The 23,464-nt window shown below is 33.3% G+C and overlaps 1 protein-coding gene across 2 annotated transcripts in view; it reads right to left on the reverse strand.

Moving 5' to 3' along the window:
- Positions 1–23,240, reverse strand: part of LOC117578314 (uncharacterized) — a 248,952-nt gene extending 225,712 nt beyond the window's left edge. For both annotated transcript variants that reach the window (XR_007955692.1, XM_034263768.2), the window contains exons 1-2: positions 22,696–23,240; positions 16,326–16,400 (exon numbers count right to left, since the gene is read on the reverse strand). The gene's annotated coding sequence lies outside the window, so the exon portion shown is untranslated. The remainder of the gene's footprint in view (positions 1–16,325; positions 16,401–22,695) is intronic.
- Positions 23,241–23,464: the final 224 nt, after the last annotated feature.

The following is a 23,464-nucleotide window of genomic DNA, read 5'->3' on the forward strand; positions in this document are numbered from 1 at the left end:
GTATATTTTAGGAATAATACCGCATTTTGTTCTCATTCAAATTTGGTAGCGGGTATCTCACAGTCGAGCACTCTCGACAGTAGCTTTCCTACTTGATATTTATGGCAGAAGCATTAAACAAGCGTGCAGTTGATATTTTAAAGCTACAACTTTTCACACAGCATCTTAAACAAATAACCAAAGTCACGAAAAATATGTCAGAAGAGAATTGAAATTGAAATCAAACGAAATCAAATGATAAAATACTTTTGGTAAATGCAAATTCGTGCATGATGATTTTCACATTTCGAGTCAAAGAGTAAAAATGCGAAATAATTTGTAGATGAATTTGTAAATACATTTTACTTTTATTCTAATTGCAGATGGCCGACTGCAAACTTTGTGAGATGCATTGCATAAAATTGCATAAAGTATTGCATCGATTTAAACGTACATACATACATACATGCGCTCACATTACGTATACGTCGATTGCGTATACGTGCAAGAGTAATCATAGTTTATTGATATACCGAGTGTGAACGAGCTGCCGCTGCTGCTGCTGCAGCTGCTATAATTAAAACGGAACCCTGAGGAAATGCAGATTTAACGCCCAAACGCTCTGACACTTTGGCATTGACATATTTCCAAAGGCGCACAAAAACCTCTTGAAATTTGCATGCGAAAAATATGCGACAACTTCTCGATACGCCTTGAGAGAGAGAGAGAGAGAGAGAGAGAGAGAGATGCATTCTCCTGCATTTACTTCTCTCCTTTCTTATATTTACTTTGCTTTGGATGAAGTCAGAGGCAGAGAGAGAGAGAGAGAGAGAGTGTCATCATCTTTCTGATTATTATGATTGTTGTTTTTTTTTGTCGTCTGGTCGCACAAATCGCCTTCATATGTGCAAATGAAAAGCCAAGCACAAATTTACTTATCTACACTGCACGAAATCAGTTAGCACACTGACCATGTATGCGGGCAATAACTTGGCAAATATCTTGTTGATTTAATTGGAATATTTGACAACTCAAATGATTGCATTTTTACTACTTGTAAATGGTAAATATTCAATTTACTTTTTAAATAACAAGATTTACCTAAAAGAATTATTTAAATTTAAGTAATGAATTCCCATAAAGTACAGATTTTACAATTGTAAAATAAACATTAAATAAGCTAAGCATATTTTAGTAGAATTTCAAAAGAAACAAAGAAACATTTGCAACAAAAAATGCAATACAAGATTTACCTAAAAGAATTATTTAAATTTAAGTAAAGAATTGCCATAAAGTACAGATTTTTCAATTGTCAAATAAACATTAAATAAGCTGAGCATAGTTTGGTAGAATTTCAAAAGAAACAAAGAAACATTTTAAACAAAAAATGCCAGAAATGTGAATGTGAAACTTAATGAATGTCGTTGCGTTTGTTTTGTGAAGGATTTCAAGTATTTAGCATCGATTTCTTATGCGCAGTGTATGCATAAGAGTGTTGAGGAGGTGTGTGTGTGTGTGTGTGTGTGTGTGTTTGTTGTGCATGCCTGGCAAACGCCATGATAAATTAGTCGGATAGCCGTTTTGCCTGCGTGTTTTGCTTATGTTTCTCTTTTTCTTTTTTTTTTTTTTGTGTGTGGGTCTCCTGCTGTCCCTACTGAGTGTCGCCTCCCCCTCAAACAAAACACACACTCAGAGACACCCTCACGATTTTTTGAGCACCCCTCCTTTTGGTGTCTTTTGGTTTCGCTGTGCGCAGCTCGTTTGCTGCACGCTTTGGTTGATGTGCGAGCGTCGCATTTTAAACGCCAACAGCCAACAGCTGACAGTGTACAACACACACACACACACACACACACTCGCACACACACACACACACGCCCGCTGTGTGTATGATAAATTAACATAAGATTAGCGATCAGCAGCCGCAGCAGCAGCAAAAAAAAAAAGCGGAAAAAAAACGAGCGCAAGCAAAAGAAAACAAAAATTAGCTCAGCGTAAAACAAAAACGAACGAGAGCGAAAGAGATAGAGGGAGAGTGAGAGTGAGAGAAGTGGAGAGGCAAGAGCTCTCAGGGGGAGTTAGAGACAAACATAAATGAATAATGTGCACTAAGCGTAAAACCCACATGAGAATTGAAATTAAAAGGACAATAGATAAAACACACGCACAGGCAAGGTCCAAACAGACAGCGATATGGAGAGGGAATGAGAGCGAGACGCCGCACAGGACACAGGACAGTGGAGAGTAGAAGGAAGGGAGGGAGGGAGGAGGGGCAGGCATTTGTGTCCTCGCATATCCTGCAAAGGCGCCTTTTGTGCGTTTAGTTCAAATCGTAAATAAATAAAAATAACAACAGTCACTAAAAGCAAGCGACGAGCGACAGAGATGGCATTAAAAATACACAACGAATACGTTCAACTCTCCATCTGTCTGTCTGTCTGTCCGTCCGTCTGTCTGTCTGTCCGTCTCTTGCTCTGTCTGTGCTGGGCAATTACTTTAGTTTCAATGCTTAAATATTTGATGAATTCATTGCATAGATTTGATTTAACAGCATTTCTTATGTGCAACACTGCGAAAGACATGCGTGAGATACCCTGTAATTATAGGGAACGCATAAAGAGGTGATAATAGCAATAATAGTAATATAAATAAAAATAGTTGTATTAATGCTAATAATAATAATAATAATAATGAGAATGATAATGATAATGATAATGCTAATGCTAATGCTAATGATAATGATAATGATAATGATAATGCTAATGCTAATGATAATGATAATGATAAGGATAATGATAATGATAATGATAATGATAATGATAATGATAATGATAATGATAATGATAATGATAATGATAATGATAATGATAATGATAATAATAATAATAATAATAACAATGAAAATAATAATATCAATGAAAATAATAATATCAATGAAAATAATAATATCAATGACAATAATAATATCAATGAAAAAATTAATATCAATGAAAATAATAATAATAATGAAAATAATAACAAGAAAAATATATATTTAGCTATATTTTTAATACTATTTCCTTTTCTATCTATACATATCTCATAAGGTAGTTCCTCTAGTTAAGTATTTGAAGCACTCGCCAAAAATTCAAAGTAATTAAGTAATAAGTGCACGTTTTTTTCGACTATTTCCCTTTAGTTGAACTTTGCTGTCAGAAAAATGAATGAAATGAATAAAAGTTTTTGTGCGCTACTTTAAACTTTTGCTAATCACTTTGAATGACAAATGTTACTCGAACTTCCAAGTGCCAATTACTAGAGACAGACCTACAATTTTCCCCTCCGCTTCCCCCTCAGTTTCTCCCTTGAATTTTCTCACATTTATCCAATAAACAAGAAGGCAAACAACAATAATCTGTAGCTGTCTCTATGGCAGCTCTTGGACTTGGCTGAAATGATTTGCTAATTTGTTAATGGCTGCTCAATGTTTAATGGCCAACGGAGAGCACAAGAGAAACTGAAGAGAAAGAGAGAGAGAGAGAGAAAATAGAGCGATAGAGAGAGAGACGAAAAGAAACATAGTTAAAAGCTTCCTCAATTGTCAGTTTGGCATATTCGAATATGTATTTCGCATTTGGAGGGGAGCAAAAAGTTTCCGACTTCGTTCCCCCCAAACATGGTAAAAGGAAAAGCAAACGTAAACGTATTCGAGTTGCGTTAAGTTGAGAAATTATTGTTTCTGAGAAAATTGATTAAATTGTTTGCTTTAATTATGCGCAAATACTTTTCGTATCGCAGTGCAGCAACAGAACAGAACTGAAGCAGCAGCTGATAAGGCAATAAAAACGGATGATAAACTGCAAATGCCAGATTAAATAAATCGCACAAGTTCAAGTCGCAAAATAATACCCTATTAATTATGCAATTATCATGAAATGTTCAGAATATTACGAGAACACATTTATCTTTGATTGGGGTAAATATTAGCCTTCCTGCTTTAAAAATGTTTGCACAGAAGAACTTTAAGAAATTGCAGAGGGTTGAAGAAAAAAACGTTTTACAAGTCAATGCTTATCTTTTGACATCGCATAAATAAGTTGCCTTTCACAGTCTGCTATAACAATTGCTTGTTTATTGGACATAAACAGTTACATTGAGTGTTTTCTAAAGCTCAATTCGAGTCGAGTATTTATCTAGCTATAATCATATCTACAGCTATATCTATATCTATATCTGTCGCTGCTGCAGCTGCAGCTTCGAGTGTTTTCTGTCGCATTTTGCGACATTAAAATAAATACAAACATCAAGCGAACCGAGAATCGAGAACAGAGCAATAAACTGTATATTTACCTTTTGCAAAGTAAAATGCAAGCGCTTATCAAAGTGCAGGCAAAGCGTGATATAGATAGGGAGAGAGAATGCGGTAAACAGAGCAAATGATTTTGCAAAAGTGTCTGCGGCTGGTTGAGCAAACAGAACTAGGCGAAGCCGATATCTGAACCTAAAAACCGAACCGAACCGAACCACATTGAACCTCAAAAAGGGGAACAAGCTAGTCATAATCAAAGAGAGACGACAAGATACTCTTGACAAGTCGAGCAAAGAAAACAACACAACAACACAGGTAAAAAGCGAGCGCGCAATTGAAGAAGCAATTGAAAGAGGTAAAGAGGAGATTGGGAGACACTGTGCAAGAGGAGACTGGGAGACACTGTGCAAGAGTTGGGTTGGAAGCTCACATAAATGCCAACTATTTTATACAGAACGCTTCACACAATCAATGCTGATGCTGATGATAATGACAATGATGATGACAGCGAAGAAGGAAAATGCCAATGGAATTGGCTCCGACTCGAGTTCTGCTTCGCACTCAAATGGATAGAGAGAGAGAGAGAAAGAGAGATGGGAACGAGAACGAGAACGAAAGAATGAGCATCGAAAATGGGCTCCGTCGAAAATGGGCAATGGGAATGGTTAACGGGAACACAGCAATGGCAACAGCAAAAGCATCGACAACGCACAGTGCGATGCAGTCGAGCATATTGCAATTGACGCCACAGTGGGGCAAAAGCTATTTAAACTATTTAAATTGACATTCACTATTAAAATGCGTCACACAAAAAGTTGCGAGAATGTGCATAAAAAATGACTAATTAATTAATATCTAGTTAATAAATCATGTGACTGGTTTCACACGTTATCAATCTATCATGACTAACTAATCGAATTAATGACTGACTCATGGCATTTATAAATATAAATTGCATTATTTCGAACATTGAAAGCTTTGCTAGCGAAAAATAAATAAATAAAATAAACATTTTATATGTAGAACTAATAAATTGTATTATTTAAAAAAGTTTTCTACTCTTATGAGAATTCATAATTGTTTTCAATAACCAATTTATCTACAGAAAACGTCAGACATTGAAGAGTGTGTAGAAAACTTCAAATTAGTCGCCTAAACAGTGCTATTATTCTTAAAATATACTAAATTAATATACCGTAAAAATACTACAAATATACCAATTGGTATATTGGCATACTATAACATTATTCTGAAAATAATGTCAAATTAATATACCGGAAAAATACTGAAAATATGTGCCGTATATTTGGTATATCGATATACTATAACATTTTTCATTAAATATGTCAAATGAATTATACTAAATTAATATACTAAAATATACTGAATCATATTTTTGGTATATTGATAAAGTAATACATCCCACATATACCATGAGGTGAAAAATATACCAGATTGTCAGCCAAAGCAGGTACTAAAATCGTATTTCAAATTAATATACTAAAAAAATACTGAAAATATATGCCGTATATTTGGTATATCGATATACTATAACATTTTACATTAAATATGTCAAATTAATTATACTAAACTAATATACCAAAAAATACTAAAACATACTGAATCATATTTTTGGTATATTAATAAAGTAATACATTCCGTGAAAAATATACCAGATTGTCAAATCAGTTACTAAAATCGTATTTCAATAAATTAAGATGAAATTTATTTCTAGATAAAATAAATCTTAAAGAGAAGCCTAGCAAAATAAATAAAGTTGCTTAGCTCTTCGAAAAGTTTTGTTTAACAAATCTTTTTTTGAGATTTCTGTGCAGTTTTCATTGCAATTACACCACTGTGCAGCGGCGCAATTATTGAACCGCTGTCTGTAGTCGTTTTCATCATCATCATCATCATCGATATCGACAACATCTTCTGCTGTTTGTTGTTCCTGTTGTTGTTGTTGTTGTTGTTTCAGTGTTGCCACGAAACATTTTCATTGCGATTGTCATTTAAAGAAGCAAACGTTGCCGCTTCTGCTGCATTCACGTTGCCGACGAGGTGAGATGAGGGCGAGAACTCGCTGCTTATCAGACGGCAAATACAGCACACACACACACACTCACACACACACACATACACTAACACACACACACAGTTTGCTATTTGGGGTTACCGTTATCTTATTACTTATTGATTTTGTGTTATCAGCGACAACGTCGCGACGTCGTCGTCGTCAAGCTTCAAAAGCCAAAAAAAAAAAAATAAAGTATGAAAATGGAAAAAAGAAAATAAACTAAAGAATTGAAAAAAAAAAAAAACAGAAAAAAAATTATGCGCCAGCAAAGTGAAAAGCAAATTGAAAAGAAGATGCCGACGACCCTAAACTGTCCCCACACTCTGCCTTCGCTGCCACGCCTCCAACGCTCTCACACACTACTTTCCTCTCCCTCCTCCCCACGCTTCCCCTTGGCATTTGCCATTCCAACGGCCGCGCCTCATTACACTTGAAGATACCTCGACACTTTGTGATAAGGGCTGCGGGCAATGGAGTTGGGGGTGAAGAGGAAGAAGCAGCAGAGAGGGAATCGAGAGGGGAAAATTGTTGCTGCGATTGTTGCTTTCTCAGCGTTTACTTCTTGTCGCCCCCTCCTCCCCTTCTCCCGCATATAAGCACTGTTTTTTTTTATGCGTAAAATTGATGCGCGCGTGTTGCCAGCGAAAGAGCGAGTTGCATGCCACAGAAGAAGACGAAGAAGAAGAAGAACCGCAAAGTAAGAGGCAGCAACAAGAGGCACACAGACTGCCTGTGGCAATGGCTTTGTCTTGTGCCCAGAGAGATGGATACAGCTGAAGATGAAGCTGATGCTGAAGCTGAAGCACCGAAAGACAGCAGCTAAAAATAAAACAAAAGTATCGTAAAAATAGACTAAACAAATACTAGAAAAGTGCTACTTCATACGCACACAATTCTAGTCTAGCAAATACCCTGTAAAGTGAGTATGAAAACCGATTCTGTTTCACAAATTTAGTAGCTAAAAAGCATGAATTCAATTGAGAATTGAAATAAAGTGAATATGCAAATATATTTGGTATTTAATGGTAATTTTAATACAATATTTAAATGATTATAAACATTTAACAAAATGATGTTTTTCACAAACTTTCTTCAAGCTACTCAAAATAAGGAGCAAAAGACGCTTTTAAGCTTTTGAATTTTTTATAAGAAATGCAATTTTTTTTTTATTTTATTTTTTAGTTGGTGTTATAAGAAATAAAATAAAATAATTTCACTAATGAGTTCTGCCTCCTTTGCTAGTAATAATAAGGATGATAATAAGGTATCTTTATACCTTTCTTCAAAGAAAACTCACTCCAAGCTTATTTTAAGCTTCAGTTATTGTTTTCTTATTTTCAGTTTTAGCTAGCCCCAAACATTTTCAATTACGTTAAGATCTGGAGAATATGGTATCTGATATTTCATAATTAAACCTTTATTGCCTAAACTCTTATCTTCAAATAAGTATTAATACTTTTGTTCGATACTCAAGAAAAACACTTCAACTCGTATTTAAAATATTAATGACACTAAAAAAATAAAAATAAAGAAAAGATTTTTGCAATATTCCACCTTTAATAAACTTTCATTCAATACTTTACAAAAGGAACTCTCAAATAATATATAAAAAAAGTGTTATCATATTTCATATTTAACCCTTCACTGCCTTAACTCTTTACTCCAACGAAATATTAATACTTTCATTCAATACTTTACAAAAAGAACTCTCAATTAAAATAGAAAAAAAGTGTTACCATATTTCATCATTAACCCTTCACTGCCTTAACTCTTTACTCCAACGAAATATTATATTAATAAACGTGCATTCAATTCTTAATACAAAAATAACTCAAGTAAAATATAAAAAAGGTGTTACCATATTTCATCATTAACCCTTCACTGCCTTAACTCTTTACTCCAACGAAATATTAATAAACTTTCATTCAATACTTTATACAAAGAACTCTCAAATAAAATATAAAAAGTGTTACCATATTTCATCATTAACCCTTCACTGCCCTAACTCTTTACTCCAACAAAATATTATATTAATAAACGTGCATTCAATTCTTAATACAAAAATAACTCAAGTAAAATATAAAAAAGGTGTTACCATATTTCATCATTAACCCTTCACTGCCTTAACTCTTTACTCCAACGAAATATTAATAAACTTGCATTCAATACTTTACAAAAAGAACTCTCAAATAAAATATAAAAAAAAGTGTTACCATATTTCATCATTAACCCTTTACTGCCAACGAAATATTAATAAACTTTCATTCAATACTTTATACAAAGAACTCTCAAATAAAATATAAAAAAAGTGTTACCATATTTCATCATATTAATACTTTTATTGAATACTTTACAAAAAGAACTCTCAAATAAAATATAAAAAAAAGTGTTACCATATTTCATCATTAACTCTTTACTCCAACGAAATATTAATAAACTTTCATTCAATACTTTATACAAAGAACTCTCAAATAAAATATATAACGTGTTACCATATTTCATCATTAACCCTTCACTGCCTTAACTTTTTACTCCAACGAAATATTAATACTTTATTCAATACTTTACAAAAAGAACTCTCAATTAAAATATAAAAAAAAGTGTTACCATATTTCACCATTAACCCTTTACTGCCAGCTGCATTCAACACACCCCATTCGATCAATCTGATGAGTGCAGAGTATTGAAAGTGAAGCAAACAAGATACAGTTGCGAGTTGCGATTTGGAGTGAGTTGTAGGACTATAACTACTTCATTGATTTGTGGCAAGTCCAATCTGGCTCCAGGTGTAATAAGATACGCTATCTGCTGTCACGATGTCTGTTTTCTGCCTTCTGCTGTTTGCTGTTTGAAAGGCATCTCCATGAAGTATTCTTCGTTATTTTTACACTCATTTGATTTGGTTTTCTGTGAAATTTATGGCATTGATTTCAACAAGACCGCGTGGCGAGCGATAAGATTAACAATTGAAATTTATTTAAAGCAAGTAACAAGCAGACAACAAAAAACAGCGATGAACACATAAATAAAAAGTCAAGCTCATAAATGTTTTGTAATAAATGCGTGAGTACATACATACATATTTATGAAAACATTTGACATATGGATTTTACACAGCGACAACAAAAAAACGAAAAAAACAAAAAATGTGCAAATGGGAAATGGGAAATGGAAAAACGAGAAGCGAGAAACGAACGCAAGCAAGGATCACATGAAAATGCAATTTAAATATTTTGCTTGCCAAACTCGGACGCAATTTGAGTTTATTGATTGATTTTGCACATATTTCAACTCGCTTTCCTCTCCCCCCCTCCGCCTGAAAAAAGTCCTTTTTTTTTGCGTCTCCTTTTGTGAGAAATTTTCATTCGATTTCATGGAAATTGTTTACTTTTTAAATCAGCGACACACTTTCCATTTTCATGCTAAATAATGAATTGACAAATTCAAACAAATTTCAACAATCAAACACACACACACACAACAACAAAAAACAACAACGAAGAGAAGGAAAATTCAGTTCGTTAATCAGCTTGAAAATCGACGGAAATTATCATTATTGAAGCGAGCGGGCAACTTGACAAATTCTTTCGACTTGAAAATCATTTTGGGGCAACATTTCGCGTAAACAATGAAAATTCGTATAGCTTATTATGCAAAAGTAACATTACGGAAGAAACACAAACACAAAAAAAAAAAAACAAAAACAATTGAGGGAAAAACACTTTAGATTCAACTCAGTTAACTGGAAAGTTGAGGCACTTCATTTTCGTTTTCCTAAATAATTTGCTAATCGCATAAAGAGAGTTCATTGAAACTCAGTGTTGAATTTAGTCAATAAGCAAATAATAGAAATACTTTAAAATAGAATAGAAGTATTCTTTACAAATATTCTAAAACAAATTTCAAATTAAAAATTCAGATTACTTTTCTAAAATATTGTAAACAATTTCTATAAAATATAAGAATATATTTTAAAATTTTTCGAGAATTTTTCCATAACATTCTCAAACAATTTAAGAAGATAAATATTATAATTATTCTTTTTATAACAAACAATTTTGCTAAGAATATAATAATAATATATTTCAGATTTTCTCTTCCGATTATTCTTCTAAAATTTCAATAAAATATAAGAATATATTTTAAAATTTTTCGAGAAAATTTGTTTACTCTGACATGCTAAAACAATTTTAATAAAAACATATGTATGATTAAATTTTCCAGTTGTCCTCCTTATTATTATAAAATATTTTGAAACAAGTTTGCACTTTTCCTTCAGATTATTCTCCTAAAATGTTGTAAGACAATTATACTAAAAAATAGAAGAATACATTTTAGAATCTTTTTGGAGATTATTTTTCCGTAGAGAGAAGAGATATATAGGAATTATTATAACAAACAATTTTGATAAGAATATAATAATAATATATTTCAGATTTTCTCTTCCGATTATTCTTCTAAAATATTCTTGAACAATTTCACTTAAAATTCAAGAATCAAATTTTAAAACGTTGTAAAACAATTTTACTAGAAAATATAAGAATATATTTTGCAATCTTTTTAGAGATAATTTTTCCATAGCATTCTCAAACTATTTATGAAAGTAGAGAAATATACGAATTATTCATATTATATAATATATTTCAGAGTTTCTCTTCTAAAATATTCTAGAAAAATTTCACTTAAAATTCAAGAATCAATTTTTGAGTTTTTCAAAAGTGAACTCTTCAGAAATAATTTAAATTAATTTGGTTCACAATATAATAATACATTTTGTAAGTTTCTGTTGAGGTTATTTGGCTAAAATATTGTAAAAACAATTTCAGCAATGCAATTGAAATAAACTTTAGAAAGCCCTTTCATTGAAGAGTTTAAATAGTATATAAATTGCAGATCTGAGAAACCTTTGTTCGCAAAAGAATGCACTTAAAATGCTGACCAATTATCTTGTTTAGAGTGGCATTCTTCGCCAGAGAGAAAGAGAAGGGGAGAGAGAGAGAAAGCGAAGAACGAACTTCAGAACTTCATCGAGATAATGCTTCATATTTACTTTTGGATAGAGTACAATCAACTTGACATTATAATTGTGCTCAGAGACCAGAGTCGAAGATATTTTTCTTGGGTGGGTGTTGTTGCTTCTTCTTCTTCTTCTTCTCTGCTTTGCTTTGCTTTGGGGCCACAAAAGAAATGATTAAATGTGCGTGTGTGGAAATATCTGCGTTTTGTGTCTGCAAATTTGCACAAAGCGACAAAAAGGCTGCGCGATGGGGAATAGTTTATATGCCAGAGATGAAGCTGAGGGTTGAATATTCTCTCATGCATACTTATAGATATACAGCTGCAGATGCAGATACAGATGCAGATACAGATACAGATACAACTAAAAAAGATACATATATGAGTTGCACTTGTGGCAGGCAGTTTTTCAAGTTCGTTCTCCTTCGCTTGACTGCCACTTGACATAACGGTCTCTCTCTCTCTCTTCCCCCCTTCTCTCTCTCTCTCCCTCTACTGTCTGCAGTTTTGGCACTTGATTTATGACCAGCAACAGCAGCAGCAAAAGCATTTTGCCGGACCCCCAGACATTGCAACAAGTGCAACAGCAGCGAGTTCCTCTTTTTCCACTTTTCAATGCAAATAAAGAAAAAGGAAAAACTTACGCGATCAAAGTCACATTTTGAATTCAAACATTTTCTTTTTCTTCTTCATTTCACAATTTCCCTAAGCATCTTCATTTCTCTTCATCCATCGATTCATAAGGCAATGTAGAGACTTATCAACCTTTTAGTGTGCAACATATGTTTTGTGACAGCTTCAGGTTTGCTTCTTTAACAAAATGCCATTTAAGTTGACACTGACAAATGTTCGAAGGGATTCCAACGGGCATTAGAACCTCATTTAAATGTCTCTGCGATTCGAAACGGAAAAACTACCAAAGACAGTTCTTACAGCTAACTAAAGACAAAAGCTCAGCAACTTACAGTCGAATATGTTCTTAAAATACTACTTTGTTCATTAAATACCAAGTCTGCTTATGGTATTTGTTTTCAACTAAAAAAGTTTGAAACAATTTATGGATATTTTTGAAGACATTTGAAATTCTTGTAATGAAATATCAACTCAATGCCAAATATGTTCTTAAAATACTACTTTGTTCATTAAATACCAAGTCTGGTATAAAATATGGTATATTTTATGGTATTTGTTTTCAACTAAAAAAATTTGAAACAATTTATGGATATTGAAATTCTTGTAATTAAATATCAACTCACTGTCAAATATGTTCTTAAAATACTACTTTGTTCATTAAATACCAAGTCTGCTTATGGTATATTTTATGGTATTCATTTCTCAACTAAAAAGTGTGAAACAATTTATGGTTATTTTTGTAGACATTTGAAATCCTTGGAATTAAATATCAACTCAATGTCGAATATGTTAAATACAAAATTATAAGTCTGCTTTGGTATTTTTTTGGTACATATTTGTATGCTAAGCGAAAAAATTGAAAATAGTTTACGATTATTTCCGAAAGCATTTGCAAACTTTTGTAGTTTTTAAGCATAATAACGACTTTTAAATAGTCGATTAAATATCATACATATATAAACATATACCGAAATACTTTAGTATTCCATCGATCGAAACGTGAAAATATACCATTACACATTTAATATACTAAATATAGTATATGGGGTTTTATTTCTGTAACAATCTTAAGTATTTCTTTGCAAAGTTGAAAAAGCTGTGGGAAAATTTCCCACAAGTTATAAAAGTATATTGAACAATATATATTTAATACAAAAATAACAAATGTGCATTTTATATTAAAGCTCCTTTCTTATAGATAGTCTGTGTTTTGTAAGCTATTCTTAGCGTCCTTCGACTTTGAAAACTATCTCTAAATTTTTAATTATTTTGGTTAATAAACAAAATATTATATAATACTTAGTTCTTTCCTAAAAATCGTATGTGCTTTTAGATAATACAAGATTATCAAATATGTGCATTATATGGTATATTAAAGCTGCTTTCTTATATGTAGTAATTATTTCGTTAGCTTTTTTAGCATTCTTCAACTAAAAACTAAGAATACTTTCTTAGTCAATCTGCAATTCATTTTTTGTTATTAAATAAAATACAATTATTTAATTATTTCCTTAACATCTTAAGTGCTTTTCAGCTCTTTCTTTCAAAATCATTTAACTTATTATATTCTTATTCTATTAAATATAATATTTTGTAAGTAAAAAACTGAATAACTGAATGCGCTAATTAAATAATAAATAAAATAGTTAAAAAGGCAATCAAATATAATGTACTATTTTTACGATCTTATAATAATATTTTGAGTCTTTAAATTAAAAGATTTTTTCTCTAATAAATAAGAAATTCAAATGTTCTTGAAATCAAGATGTGTGTTTTCTAACATCTAGACTTTTATGTCCTTAACGCATTTTTTAGACCAAAACTTCGCAATACCTTTCTCTATCTCTCTAGAGAGATATCTCTCTCTTTCTTTGTCTTTGTCTCTCTCGCTCTCTGTCAATTTATGTGCGTATTTCTCTCCTCCTTCAACTTCCTTCTCTGTTCCCAATTCCTGCCTAGACATCGAAACTCTTGCTTGACTTTTTCGCTACCTTTCTCTATCTCTCTAGAGATATATCTCTCTTTCTCTCTCTCTCTGTCGCTTTCTCTCAATCTATGTACGTATTTCTCTCCTCCTTCAACTTCCATCTCTGTCCCCAATTCCTGCCTAGACATCGTAACTCTTGCTTGGCTTTTTCGCTACCTTTCTCTCCCAGTTCTCTCTCTCTCTCCATCTCTTTCAGTCTTTCTCTATTGCCATCTCATTCTCGGGAGCTCCATCAGCTGTCAGAGCTTTGCCAGCAAATGGTCTCCAATATTATTGGTTAGCCGCCAACTTGCAACAAATGCTCGACTTGTGCGGTTCTTGTTGTGGCTTCTTCTTCCACTCATAACGACTTCCCCATGACGTGTAAGTGTGTATTGTTAGTTGTAGTTGTAGTTGTAGTTGTATTTGTACTGTGGGTGGGGAAGAGGAAGTAGGGAGGAGTGAATTCTAAACCTTATAATCATGACAGCCAAGCACGCCAAGGCAAAAGCGATCCCAAGGAGTTGCCCAGCTGCTTGACTGCGTTTTCATTTCCTTTCCTGTTTCTCTTTCCCGTTAGGAGTTGTACTTGCCAGAGTTGTCGTTGTTGTTGTTAGAGTTAGAGTTGTTGTGTGTTCGTGTCTGAAGTTTGTTATTATATTAAAATAATATAATGATTATTGCTTAGATGCCATTCCCATTTTCATTCCCATTCCCATTGTGTAGTTGTAGTTGCCAAATATTCCGGTACTCTCTACCTCTTCTTCTTCTTCTTCATCCTCCTCTTCTTCTTCTTCTACTTCTTCATATGTGTGTGTATAAATCATTTGAATTCCGCTTCGTTTTCCACTCGCTATCGAAGACATTTCGTGTGACGCCATATTTGTCAAATGACGTTTAAATTTATGAGTAAATGATATACAAGTAACAGGCACACACACATTTACACACTTACACTTACTACACACACACATACACACGCTCTTGAAGTGTCTTTTTGAAGTCGCATTCGCATTGAATGCGACTTTGTCAACACTTTGCTTCTTCTTTCCTGACGCGTTCGCTCCTTTGCACACCCAAAACTCAAGTTCAATAGCCGCACACAACACTTGCACACACACATACACTCAGACACACACACACACACTTATACACTCTCACATATACGCTTCTGACACTTCAGTTCGGGTCTAGACGGGGCATTTTTTCGCGTTATTTGATATCCGAAACGTTTCAACATATGTGGGCCATTTGCTTCCTCTCTCTTCCCTCTCTCTTCCCTCTCTCCTTCTCTTCTATTGTTACACTTGTTTCTTCTTCTTAACGCCCCAAAGAATTTGATTCTTTTTACCAGTGATGATCACATTTTTCCAGTACAACTTTAACTCTAAAAAAACTGATATATATATTTATACACTCAAGTTTTGGTTATCGAAGAATATGATTATTTTTCTCTTTAAATAACTTCAACTCTAAAATAAACTATATATATTTATACACTCAAGTTTTGGTTATCGAAGAATTTAATTCTTTTCTTGATTAATCATTGATAATCACATTTTTCTACAACTCTAAAAAAATCTCTATATATTCATATACCCTCAAATTTTGGTTATCGAAGTTCGATATCATTTCATCAAGAATTTGATTCTTTTCTCCATTGATGATCACATTTTTCCAGTACAACTTTAACTCTAAAAAACTGATATATATATTTATACACTCAAGTTTTGGTTATTGAAGAATTGAATTCTTTTCTCCATTGATAATCACATTTTTCTACAACTCTAAAAAACTCTATTTTTGGTTATCGAAGTTCGATATCATTTCATTAAGAATTTGATTCTTTTTACCAGTGATGATCACATTTTTCAAGTACAACTTAAACTCTAAAAAAACTGATATATATATTTATACACTCAAGTTTTGGTTATCGAAGAACTTAATTCTTTTCTCACATTTTTCTACAACTCTAAAAAAAACTCTATATATACCATATACCCTCAAATTTTGGTTATCAAAGTTCGATATCATTTTCATGGCATTCAGCATTTTCCATTCTCCACTTTGTTTTTTTCATAAATCAATTAAACGAGTGCCCTTTTGACAGGTACTTGAAATTTATTGTGTTTGGTTGGATTTTTATTGGTTCCGTTTTGGTAACTCAATATTTGTCGAGTCTTATCGAGTTACGCGAGTTGGATAAACTGATTTCCAAAATGAAAAAAAAAAGAACTTCAATTTGTTTTTCAACAAATGGTTTTCTTATCGAGCTCTGTATACACAGCTGGGATTAGAAACGTTTTAATCCCCAAAGAGTTCCCCTAATTAAAATACATATTTAAAAACAGTTTATTATGACTCACCTTATTGTTAAGAATTTGCATGGCAAATGGCTGCGATCCATGGATATTCCCTCGAAGGATTCACAATTTGAAACACTGCAAAGATCAGAGAGAGAGAGAAAAGAGAAGATATGAAGAGAGCGTATCTTATTTTTGGTTTGAGTTGCAAGCTGCGGTTCGAGTTGCGTGTTGCGTTCAAGTTTGAGTTTGAGTTTGAGTTGGAGTTTGATTGATCGCCGAAATGCGAGCGAGAGAGAGAGAGAGCGAGCGAGCGCAAGTAACAGACGAAGAGATGCACAAAAGAAGGAGTAAACAAAACAGAATGCGGGACTGAGAGCAAGAGCGAGACAGAGCAAATAAAAATTCAGGTACGGGGCAAACGTGTGTGAGACAAAGCAGAAGAAAAAGTAACTGGCGCGTAGGCGCAGAAGAACAATAAACAATAAAAATAACAACAACAACGAGCGATGAATCAAAAGCATAACAACAACAACAATGATGATAAACTACAACTCAAATTGAAATGATGAAAAAACAAAAAAACAAAAAATTATTTAAGCATCGCGTTAATTTAGAAGACGGAGATGAAGAAGAAGCAGATAAAAAAGTGTCAATCAAGACGTCGATTCCGATTTATGATTCCAAATTTATACATATATATGATAAATACGAGTTTGTTTATGCGATGAAGAATACCCTGTAATTTACTTGAGAACTGTAGCTATAAAAATTTTGCTTTTGCCAATAAGATTTTAAGCAAATGAATTTTTCTTTATAAGAATTGTGTTTAAAAAAAATTCTAAGGATAATATTGTTTTCCTAAAGCCAAAAAAAAGTCGTCTGAAGTTCGTTAAAGAAATGCCAAGCTGTGAACTCATACAAAACTCGAAATTCTGATTCACATTTTCTACAGAAATTCGTCTTTATCACGAACTCAATTCATTGTCTTCGATTATATTTAGTCAATATTTGTTTTTGTGGAGTGTTGCCTTATCTGACGAAATCTATAAATGCCTCGATTTCGATTATAATCTTTTGTTGATTCAGTTCGAAGATATATAAAATACTTTAATCACCTTTATTATTATCTATCTATATTATCTATACAATTGTTCATTTTCAATTTTGTTTTCCTAAGTTTTTATATGAAAAAAAAAGATAAAAATGATGAGCATGTTTATAAACATGAAGACAAGACACTAAATGCTCAACGTTCGTGTCTCAAATTCCCTATTTAAGTATTCTGTTTTAAGTATTTCGTTTTGCATATAACAAGCTGATTTTAAATATTTTGCCGTTAATTCGCAGTCAAACAACAGTCGATTAACTGTCAATTAGTTTATCGATTGATTTAACATTTTTGATAGACTATTATTCAAACTGAAATTGGTAAACCGATTAATATTCCTAAAAATTGACTTTAAATAAACGAATATTTCCTGAACTTTGTAATTATCAAGTAAATACTAACTAATTATGTCAAAATGACAAGAATATAATTATAATATATTATAATAATATAATATAATAATAATTATATAAGTTTATAAGTTTCTAATATTTTCTGAACTTTATATTTGTCAAGTAACTAATAATTAAGTCAAAATTTCAAATATACATTCAATAATTATGAAAATTACAGCGAAATCAAAATAATTCTCTGTAATATAGTTTCAAACGAAATTTCTTTATAATATATAATAATATATATATATATATATAATATATTATAATATAATAATAATAATACTATAATAATATATATATATAATATATTATAATATAATAATAAAAATACTATAATAATATAGAGATTATAGTATACATTTAACATTTAGTAACAGTTTTCTTTTTGCTCAACTTATTTGGGGTGTCTCTAAAAATTTCCTTATCAAGAGTCATCGATCAGGAAGCTAAGAAACGGCAAACTGTACTGACAACGCAACAACAACAACAACAGCGACGACGATGTTTGAAAGGCAAACACGAAGCAGAAGATGAAGAAGAAGAGGTGGAAAGAAATGTTGTTGTTGTTGTTGTTGTTGTTGCCTCATCATCGACACGAGTTTAGCTTTGGCCTCCACACTTCCAGCTGCCTTTGCCTTTGGCCTGTTTCTGCTTCTTCTTTTACTTCTTGTTGTTGCTGTAATTCTTCCTCTTCTTCTTCTTCGTTGCTGTCGCTGCTGCTGCGCTGCCTTAATCATCGCCAAAAACAAGTTTTGATTGTTGTTGGCTTAGCGCGTAACTCCAAAACTCCACACAACACACACACACACACTGACAACTCCACTGCACTACTCCGCCCCCCGCCCCTTTCCACACACTGTACTCCTATCGGACTCTCTGGAAGCCAACGTCCAGTTTTGTGTCGTTCGCTTGTTGCATTCGGTTTTGTTCGTCGTCGTCACTGTTTTTTTTTCCCCCTCCACTTCTTCTTCTGGTTGTTGTTGTTGTCGCTCCATTTTTGGCGCTGGCCCGAGGTACAAAACATTTCCATGTTCCCGTTTTGTATGCCGTTTACACGTGGTCGACAGTTGGCGTCGACAGTCGACAGCATGCAAACACCAAATGACCAAAGCAAAGTGAAATGAAATGAGAAGTTGTGCGCTTCAAGTTGAGCATGACTCGCATATTTTGTGTGCATTGAAAATGTTAGTTTGCGAATTATCGCCATAATGAGCAATGTTATCAACTTATCATGATTACAAAAACACAACAACTATCAGCTATCAGCGTGTTACTATTTTTTAACTCAAATGATAATGTTCAATTCTATAAACGACTTTTAGCAGATAAACTGAATAGCTTGAAATAATTATCATACGAACACTTTAAAGTGTAATAGAAAATAGATAAAAGTTTCGTTTTTACGAATAGTACATTGCATGATCATAACTACCTAGTCTTTTAACTGAAATGGTAATGTTAAATTCAATAATAGACTGTTGGCAGATAGACTTTAAAGTGTAATAAAAAATTGATAAAAGTTTTGTTAAAAACACTATTAATTTTATATTGCACGAAAGTAATTCCTGAGTTTTTTAACAGAATTGATAATGTTCAAGAATTAATAATGTTCAACTACTTTTAGCAGATAAACTGAATAGCTTGAAATAATTATAATACGAACACTTTAAAGTGTAATAGAAAATAGATAAAAGTTTCGTTATTACGAATAGTACATCGCATGATCATAACTACCTATCCTTTTAACTGAAATGATAATGTTAAATTCAATAATAGACTGTTGGCAGATAAACTGAATATATTATCATAAATAGACTTTAAAGTGTAATAGGAAATTGATAAAAGTTTCGTTTTTACGAATCCGAAAAAACACTATCAATTTTGCTATATTATTACATTGCATGAATACCAAAAATGAAGCATTATCAACATTACTATATTATTACAATGCATGATCATAATTAATAAATTTTTTTTGATAGTGTTAAATTCTTTACTCAGATAAACTAAATAGCTTGGCATAATTATCATAAATAGACTTTTAAGTGTAATAAGAAATTGATAAAAGTTTCGTTTTTACGAATCCGAAAAAAAAACACTATCAATTTTACATTGCACGAAAGTAATTACTGAGTTAACTGAATTTTTAATGTTAGATTCTATAAACGACTGTTGGAAGATAAACTAAATAACTTGGCGTAATTGTCATAAATAGTCTTCAAAGTGTAATAAAAATTAGATAAAAGCGAAACTTTTTATGAATGCCAAAAAAGAAGCATTATCAACTTTACTATATTATTATTATTACTAAGGGACATCATTAAAATAATATAGATAACGTTCGATTTATCATATATCCGTTAGTAATGCATTTAAAAAGTGTAATAGAAAAGAATAAAATCTATTTCCGATAATTTCAATTTTGAATTAAACCAACACAGCTGGCAATTAATTGAATTATTGTGATCTCATCAAATGCTTTATCGCGTAAAAAACACACGCATAAACGCAATTGATTTTGCGCTGCAGCTGAAGCGGTTTCCTTTTAGAATTTGTTGGCTTTGCTTTTGCTTTTGCGATGTTTCCTTTATAACGAGAACACACATGTGTTTGTCTATGTGTGTGTGTGTGTGTGTGTGATGCTTCAGCCGCTTTTCGTAACAGAAGAAGCAACGCTTAAGCGATAACCTGAGCCTAAAATTACTAAGAGCACACACACAATAATACAAACAACAACAACGAACACATTAATTTCGCAGCCAAAGCTTTGGACACGACTTGAAGCCAAAGAAGTTTAAAGTTGAAGAGCACCACGAAGATGAAGATGAAGAAGAAGAAGCGGAGAGCACGAAGATGCTGCAGAAGAGGACAACAACAACACAGCAACAATAGAAGAGGATGGGAAAAGCTTCTCTTTTTTTTTTTTTGGGGCAGCTGCAAAAGAGACTCTTACTTCACCCCCCCTCTGCCAAACACTTTACTTGCAAAGCATCGTGATCTTCGCTCTCGCTCTATCTCGTTCTATCTCGCTCTGTTAAGTGGAGTCGTGTGATTCAAATTGAATTTGAATTGGCAAATTTCGCATTCCTCAAAATTTTGGACCGAGAAAATAGATGAAACATAATTTTAATTCATCATTTCCAAAGCTCTTTCTCATGAAGTTAAATCAATCGATTCGATTTCCATTAACGCTATATGCTAATTTTGTAATTATCGCGTTTTTTTTGTTTTTTTGTTTTTTGTCTGTTGCCGCAGGCTGTGAAATCTTTTTTGTTTACTCTGCGAATTCTTTCAGAAAGAGTGAAAGCAAATTGTTCTTGTTGTCTCTTAATGCGAAAAACTTTTCTAATTACTATTTTTTTTCATATATTTCTATTTGCTTCAAGTTTCTATTACTTTTGAATTTAATATTATTCTTAGCATTTCTTAGCTATTACTTTCCAATACATTCCACTCATTCCAGTTCCAATTAACACTGCTTCTTCTTCTTATACTCCAATTTGAAAATTTGTCCTGTTTCTTACATTTCTTTCGTTTTCATTTTCCATTAAATTCTTTTTTGCTGTCTCTTTTGGCTTAACAGTGAATTCACCTCAAATTACATGGAATATTAACATTTTTAGTGCTTGGCCGGAGTTTTAATTTTGTTGTTGTCCCCTCTCCATCTCCCTTTCATTCCCCTTCCTCCTCCTCCACCACCACCTTCCCCCATTCATTTAGGGGTCATGTCTTTTTGTAGCTGCTAATCACCTTGCTCGCTGCTTCTTCTTGCTCATCTGCTTGCAGTGCTTCTTATTATTATTATTATGTTGCTTCTTTATTTTCGTCTCCTTCTGTTTCTGTCAGACACAACTTCATTAACGGAGAGCACAAACATACACACACACAAACATAAGTAAAACACAAAAGCACATGGGCATGGGAATTGTCCTTTTCTCTGTCTCTCTCTCGCACTCACACTCACACTCGCTGCTTTGCCAAAAACATGACAACGACAACAACAACAAGAACAACAACGACAGCTTTAAGCACACATCGCTGCCGCAGTCAACGTATTCTGCTTCTGCTGCTGCTTTCTTTTTCACTTTTGGCAAACGTCAATTACACGCAGCCAAGCAGCGCTGCCAGCGGCGACGTCGACAGCGAACGCAACAAGAACAAGTTTTGTTCTGCTTCTTGTTATTGTTGTTGTTGTTATTGGAGTTGCAGTTTTTTTTTTCTTTTTTTTTTTGCAGCGTTGCGTTTTTGTTTTTTCGTTTTTCTGTATGTTTTGGCCATGCAAATGCAATTTGCATTGTGATTCATTTTGGCTTTTTAAATTGGCCATTTTATTGTATGTGATGATCGCCGCTTGCTTTTTATTTTACTTGTTTGCGTTTTTTTTTTTGCTACTTGAACCGGTTGAACCGGGTATTGAGCATAATGATTGTTTTAACTGCGCCCGTTTTGCATTCTGTGTTGTTTTGTTTTTTCTTTTCGACGTTATTATTGCCATTTCACACACACACACACACACACACATGCACATGCAGAGCGCTAAACAGCGTTAATTAAGCTGCAGGCACAGCTTAGTGGGAGAGAGAACGAGAGGGCAAGTGATCCATGCTAGGCAAATGCATAAGAGAACTAGTTCACACACACACGCACACGCATACACGTACACTTGCACTGTGTAAATAACAAAACCAAAACATAATCGTGTGTTTTTTTTTTCTACTTCTGCTATTTGTTATGCTCGCAAGTAGTTATTGTTGTTGTTGTTGTTGTTGGTGCTGAACCGGTCCAACCGGTTGACGCAGCGATCTCTATGCACACACTCACACACACACACACACACACGCTTGCACTTTTGCCTTTGCAGCGATGCTGTTGAATTTGATTTGGAATTGCATTTTGCTTTTTGGTTTTGGATTTTGCTGGTTACCTTTTTTTTCTTTTTGCTTTCCGTTTTTTCGGGCTTCACCACTTTGCTCCTGTTTCTCTTTTGCGTTTTTTCTTTTCTTTTTTCTTTTTTTGTAGCGCTTTTGAATTATGTATTAATTAATTATGCATTTCTCAATTGCATTTTCAACGCTCACTCACTTTTCAAAACAACAAAAAAAAACAAGAACAACAATAAAAAAAAACAATGCTGCTGCAGCTGAAGAATTGATTTGCTTGCTTCGCTTGCAGCTGCTGCTTCTTCTTCTTTTTCGAATTAACTTTGCTTTTGGTTACAAGAAACACGCGCGCATTTTGCGGCTTTTTTTGGCCGTGAATTTCTTTCTTTTCTTTCGCTTTTACTTCGTTCGCGATGAATGGAGTTGCAAAACCGGCGTATTAGAATTTATTTACACGATATTCTTGATATTATTATTTCGATTTAGATTACGAATTTGTGTCGTCGCACACACACACGCTGTCCCGTTCTCGCTACCGCAACCGTATAACCACTATGCACGTCCGCGTCGTTCGGCTTTGCTTTTGCATCTGTTAACAGCGAGCGTACGCTTAACAGCGGCTGCCGTTCGTGCGCTGCTGTGTTGGCCATCGAACCTCTGTTACGACAACAGTGTGCGTTGCAACCGGCGCTGTTAAGCCCGTTGTCGCTGTTAAGCACTTGTTCGCTCTCTTTGTGCGTTCGAAGAGAGCGAACGAAATGAATGTGACGTGTGGCGTGGGTGTTTGTGATGCTCTTCATTTGTGTGCTGTGC

Source organism: Drosophila albomicans, chromosome X (assembly GCF_009650485.2).
Source record: "Drosophila albomicans strain 15112-1751.03 chromosome X, ASM965048v2, whole genome shotgun sequence".
NCBI lineage: Eukaryota > Metazoa > Arthropoda > Insecta > Diptera > Drosophilidae > Drosophila > Drosophila albomicans.